Source organism: Camelus ferus, chromosome 8 (assembly GCF_009834535.1).
Source record: "Camelus ferus isolate YT-003-E chromosome 8, BCGSAC_Cfer_1.0, whole genome shotgun sequence".
Taxonomy (NCBI): Eukaryota; Metazoa; Chordata; class Mammalia; order Artiodactyla; family Camelidae; genus Camelus; species Camelus ferus.
In genome coordinates, this window is record NC_045703.1 from 2195976 (window position 1) to 2202189 (window position 6214).

Below are 6214 nucleotides of genomic sequence, written 5' to 3' on the forward strand. Positions count from 1 at the left end.
TGTGTAATTATGGGAGTCCCAAGCCCACCCACAGGACTTCATGTTAAAAGCCTTTGATGTAGCTATTTCCTCACCTCAGGTATCAAGAAGGATATGGTCTTTAAAATCCATGACTTTGATTCTGGGAACCATTGTAGCCTTCCAGAGAGAGCAGCATCTCGCACAAAGGTGACACATCAGAGCTGTGATTTCTGATTCTAGAATTGAAACCAGATTGAAGGGGAGGCAGTCAGCAAATAATAGACAACTGTGATCAGAGCCCGGGAGACGGTAAGGTGGGTAAGGTAGAATAACTGAACCACGGACTCAGGATAGGAGTAAGAAAAGAGGTTGTCTTCTTCAAAGGGTGGTTGGCTGATGCTTGAATTCAAGATTGGGTTCAATGTTTGTGTCTCAGTGAAGGAGCTAATTATAGTTTAAAGTAGGGAGGCCCGTCAAAGCACTGGTTGTTTTGCTTAGGTTGTGTTAATTAATACCACAAGAACTTTGTGAAAGCGAGTGCAGGTCTCCCCAGGGAATATTGCAAAATGAGCCCTGAGGGCGATTAAACTGTATGTCTAAGGTTACAGGATGGAAGAGACAAGTAAAAATAACAGCAGAGTACTTTTCTGTATTCCTCTGAGTATGTGCTCCTTCGGGAAAGAGGGCAGTTGGACTTGTCAAGATCTTCTTCATTTCCTGAGAAAGAAGGGAGATTGTTCAAGGGCAAAGTTGCTCCATGAAGAATGCAGGGAAAAGAAGTTTCTGGAGTCTGCTGACTAAGACGGATTCCTTTTCCCTGTGAGATTAGAGGCAGTACCTCCTAATTTCTAGGTTCAATTTTAAAAATTATTGTTTCTTCCTCTTTGTAAACTATTTTCTGATTATTTCTCTTAGTGTACTGTTTCAAGTAGCGTCACTTCAGATCTTCAGGGTTGTGTGTGTGTGAGGAGGAAATGTGTTACCATTGTGAGTAGATCTTTTTCTTCTGCCTAAAACTGGTCTGGACTTGCCTGAGGGGACAGGGATGTGGGATTTTGCCAGGAAAGGTGAGGTTGCATTCTGACTGGGCTATAGTGTCAAGTCCTGTGGTCCTTGAGGAAGACTAGGAGGTGCATGACTTGCTGTCTCCCACACTTAGTCAGCCTGGAGGAGGCCTGAGATCACCGCACAAGAGGTCCGTGCCCTCAGGACTGCAGTCACCCTCTTACCCCTGGGCCCGCTGAACCTTTTTCTTTTCCTTCTCCATATTGAGGTTCTGTTTTTCCCAATGGGCACTTAAGTTCAGACATATGTAGATCACCTATAAATAGATCTTTCTAGAATTTGTATGCACCCCAAATCCATCTACTTCTCTAAAATTCTTTTTTCCAAACTGTGCTCCTAAATTCTACCCATGTCCTCCTATAGCCCTTTCAAGAGAGAGACAAGAGTCACTCGCAAGGACTCACTGTTTTTATGATAATACTATAAAGCTCACAGGACAATACCTCACAGACCTTCCACAGCAAACCTCCAGGCAGCAGTTGAGAACGCCCATGGGGTCCATATTTTCATTTTATCACAGTGGATTTCTTTACATTTATTTTATGTTTAGACCCAAAAGAGATATTCTGTGTTGTTTCTGGCCCATGCTAATGTAGCATTTTTGAAAGCTTGAGAATCCCAATGCTATGGGAGACCTGGAGTTCAGTTCACCCCTTGGGGGAAGCTTCCTTGTGGCTCCTGCCCTGGCACTGCGGGCGCTGACGCTTTGTGACTCCCGAGGCTGCATCTCTGCATCGTGGGTAGCCTGAGAAGGGGCAGGAGAGAGGGAGGGCGGGTGAGGGAGAGGGGGAGGGGAGACCACAACGCCAGGAAAGATCTGATATCTGAGACATGGAAAGACTTGGTTTGATGGCGTTGTCTCCAGGAGAAAACCATGCTACCCTTGGGGAGAAAGAACCTATCGATGAAGAAGCTCCCCGAGTTTGGGACTAACAGACACGCACTACTGTATGCAAAATAGATAAACAAAAAGAACCTACGGTATAGCACAGGGCACTAGAGTCAATTTCTTGTAATTTTTATTAAAGAACAAGAGTTTCAACACTAAGAAAAGTAATATTAAAATATTACTTGGAAACTTAAATATTAAATATTAAGAAAGAAAACATTAAAAAGAAACTTAAAAATTTTTTAAACAATTCAAAAAAGAAAAAAAGAACCTCCTCAAAGCAAAATTGTTCCCCACATACCAAACAGGGTGACCATGCATGGATTTAAGGTAGTTTTTTTTTTTTTAAACAGGTATAAAGTATAAAGAAATCTAGAGATCAATGATCAGCCTGTGAACAGGAGTTCTAGCTATCAGATTGGACAAGCTCCTCGTCTTCTTGGCCCTTAACATTCCCGTCTGGCGGTGGGTTACACAGTGTCCCGTGTTTGAGTGTAAAGCACTGTGTTGGGCTCCACTGACTTTCCACTTCTGTTCTCCAGGCCTTGCCTGTCTCTCAGTCCAGCCACTCCTGCAGTGGCCTCTTCCCGGTGGTTCACGTGCCCGGTCTGGGCCTCAGGCCTCCTGCCCCACAGGCACCGAGTCAGCACACAGCATGCGTAACCAGCAAACGCCCTGTGGGTGCACCATTGACTCGACCTCTTTCCTCTCTGCACAGCCGCTCCTGAGACACACTGCCCGTGGCTCCTCAGACTGCGCCCCGGGGCCAGCACCCGGAGTGCCCAGAGCCGGATGCAGCTTGGTACCATATGCATATGTTCTCCCTTCACCGTCTTGCTCCCCAGTCCCTCAGTCTTGCTCCCTGGACCACATTCCCTAATAAATAAGGTGACCCTAAACAAATAGTTTTGTCCATGGGGATTTCTGTTTAAATCATTGTCACAACATAATTATTAATAGCTTCTCCATTTATTCTCAGAATTGTCCCTGTCAGATGGTCAGCGATGATCACAGAATGGTTGTGATGATGTAACCATGTACTTTATCTTTGAGCATCACAAAAGTTTAGGCAGGTAAAGTCTACGCAGGTAAAACTGGATCCAGATTGTGACTGACTGAAAAATGTGCAATAAAGAGAGGGCATTGAGTGCTGACCACGAGGTAGGCAGGCGTTATGTTAGGCACTTAGGGTGAAGCAGTGAACAAAACAAAGCCCAGACCAGGGACTTATATCTGAGGGAGGGGAAACATGCAGCGATGAACATAATAAATAATCACTTTAAATAGAATGTTCCAAAAGTATTATGGAGCCAGGAGGGAAAACAGGAAAACAAAGAACTCCAGAGTGATGAAGGAAGGAGTTTTATGTAATTTCAAATAGGATGGTCAGAACAGGTCTCACTGAGAAGGTGATATTTGAGCATAAACTTGAAGGAGACAAGGGAGTTTAGGGAGAGTCACTCCAGGTGGAGGGACCAGCACATACAAAGACCCTCAGGGTGTGTTCATGGTCCAGAAATGACCAGGAGGCTGGCGTGGCTGGACTTGAATGGGCAAGGGTGATGTGGCAGACATGAAGTCCCAGGGGTTACAGGGAAGAGTCAATCCCTGCACGAATCATTCCCTGACATCAGACTAACGCGTTATGCTGATTGGCCCAAGCCTGGACGTCCAAACCAGTTACTGGCAAGAGAGATGAGAAGAACACCACAATCCCACACTTGGCTTTGTGTCTCAGAGCCTCCCCTTGGAGCTGAAGCTAAGCCCCCAAACCATAGGCTGCTCAACATCTGGGACAGGTAGGATAAAATCTGAGACTCCACCACAACGTGCTCCACTATGACTAAGCCTTAAGAAAGAAGTTCCCTGGATGGTCTCTAAAGTTTGAGTCCTATTCTTGGCCAAATAGTTTCTCTGTGTTAACCATTATACCACTGGCTGTCATCCAACATTTTTCAGCCACATAAACTGGAAGAAAAGGAGGAAGGCATAGATGCTGTGGATGGTTGAGGAGAAGTATCAGGGAGAGCTTACTGGCATAGATAGCCGTTTCTGAGAAGGAAGTTGAAGCTTCCTTCTGGGAGTTGACTGCGACTCGGGGGCATGGCTGCACGGCTGAGGTGAGACCCTGTGGGGCGCCTCCGACCGGAGCCCCACGAGCTCTCCAAGGTCTCCCCAGCTCTTATCTCGTGTGACTGGGAACCCAGGGGTGGTGGTTCAGAGGTGGCAGGAGCCTGCTCTGTTCCCTTTATTCCTGCTGGCCTCCCACTGCCTCTACATTCACAGCTTTCTGTTAGATCTCAGCCCAAAAGAACAGACTCATAAAATGTGAGCAGTTAGGGATGATCTAATGCTAGTCCAATGCCCTTGGATTTCAAATGTGAAAACTGAGCTCAGGGAAGGGCACTGACTTGCCCAGATGTACACTGTGGGGGATTCATTTTCCACCCTCTTAATCCAGTACTCTGTCTACAGTAACACCAAACAAGCTGTTATTCAATTTCTTAAAAGTTGTCTTGTTACTACAGATTTGCTGATTCCTGGCTATACCTGTCAAGAGCAACCTTAAACTGATTTAGAAAATGACAGTGACTCCTGTAGACAGAAGGGATTATCTAAGACTTGAGTCATCAAGGTTGATTAGGTGGTTATTACTTACTTAAAAGCCAGACAGAGGACATGGGAAAGTGTGTAGGATAGATACCATTATGAATGTTTGCTTCCGGAAATGAAAATAAAGGAAGGTGAAATTCTACCTTAAGTAACATCATAATCGCCAAGCACACTAGAGTCTGAGACAGAAAACTTGGGTTTTAGGTGTCAAGTCTGCCGTTTCTGTATAACCTTGAGCCAAGGCACTTCACCTCTCTGAACTGCAACGTGCTCATCTGTAAATGGGGACAGTGGGGCTAATCTTACAGGGTTTTTGTGAAAATTAAGTTAGAGATGGTTGTGAAAGCACTTTGTAAACTTGAAAGCTCCCCACAAATGAAAGCTACCACTATTTCCAAGTGCAGACTGACACCACGTTGCTCTGGTGGAGGTAGACAAGTGGCATGGTCCTCTTCGACTTAGGCTGGAGAGGAAATAAATTATTGTCAGTAGTTTATTATTGTAACCTCTGAGTCTGATGATGTGATAATTTACAAAATAATCCATGTAGTTCAAAGACGTTCGGGGTGATGTGCTTCTCTGGAGGGCAGGCAACGCCCTCCCTGGGAGGTGTCATTATATGGTCCCCTCTGTGCTACTGCAGAAGCCGCTGGTGGTCTGGCCAACAGCAAGGTCTCATCTGGTTGGAAAGAGGAACTGCTGTCTCACAACTAAGAGGCTTGGCACCATTTTTATAGAGACCTAGTAGCCGGTGCCACCGAAAACACTCTTTTTCCTTAGAGGCATGGCGCTTAACAGTTAAGGATGTGGCTCTGGAATCAGATTGTTTAGATTCTAATCCTGATCTTATTAAATTTTAGTGGTGGGATCTTGTGCAAGTTATTAAATGCCTCTAAGGTTTAGTTTTCTCATCTGTAAAATGGGGATAATAATAGTCCTAAGGTTTATTGTGAGGATTAACTGAAACAATTCAGGAAAAGTGCTTAGGTCAGCACCTGGCATGTAGCAAGGAAGCCGTCAATGTCCCTATAAACTCACTCAAGCAGGTTTCTTTCTCTCTATATAGCAGCAGATATGAATACTGTATATTTAAAAACCGTAATTATTATTCCTTCTTGAATTTGAATATCTAGTGTAAAAAGTTGACCCTAAGGCTAAAATTTAAAATCTCTCCTTTAATAGAAAAAGAAAAAATGATAAATAAGAAAATGACTTTTTAAAAATCCATGAAGTTAGCACTGCCTGGCTTTTTACTAGACTGACACCTGCTCATGCAATGCTAATCATCTTTTGTTTCTGTTTTTCCTTCTGTTGGCCTTAGTTGGGAAGTCCCACTGCAGAAAACGTAGGCTTTATTTTCTGAGAATTTTAGCTGGGTGGAACCACCTCTTCCACCAAGCCTCCTGGGGGCCTCCATAGGCCCGTCACAGAGGAATCCAGAGTAAGAGGCTTTCCAGGAAAGGGACTCTGTCTGTCATTCAAGAAAACCCCAAATTTGTAGCGAGGGCTGATCCCAGGGCTGGGCGTCCTGGGGGCTAGGATTTCTGGAGGTGAAGTCTCCAAATCATTCCCTTTCACCCCAGCAGGGGTCTCAGGTGGAAGTTATCTGCATCCCACAGGTGCCTCTCTGGCGCCTCCTGGGCGAGGACAATGAGCCAGACGTGCCTGGTGAGTCTCCATCCTCAT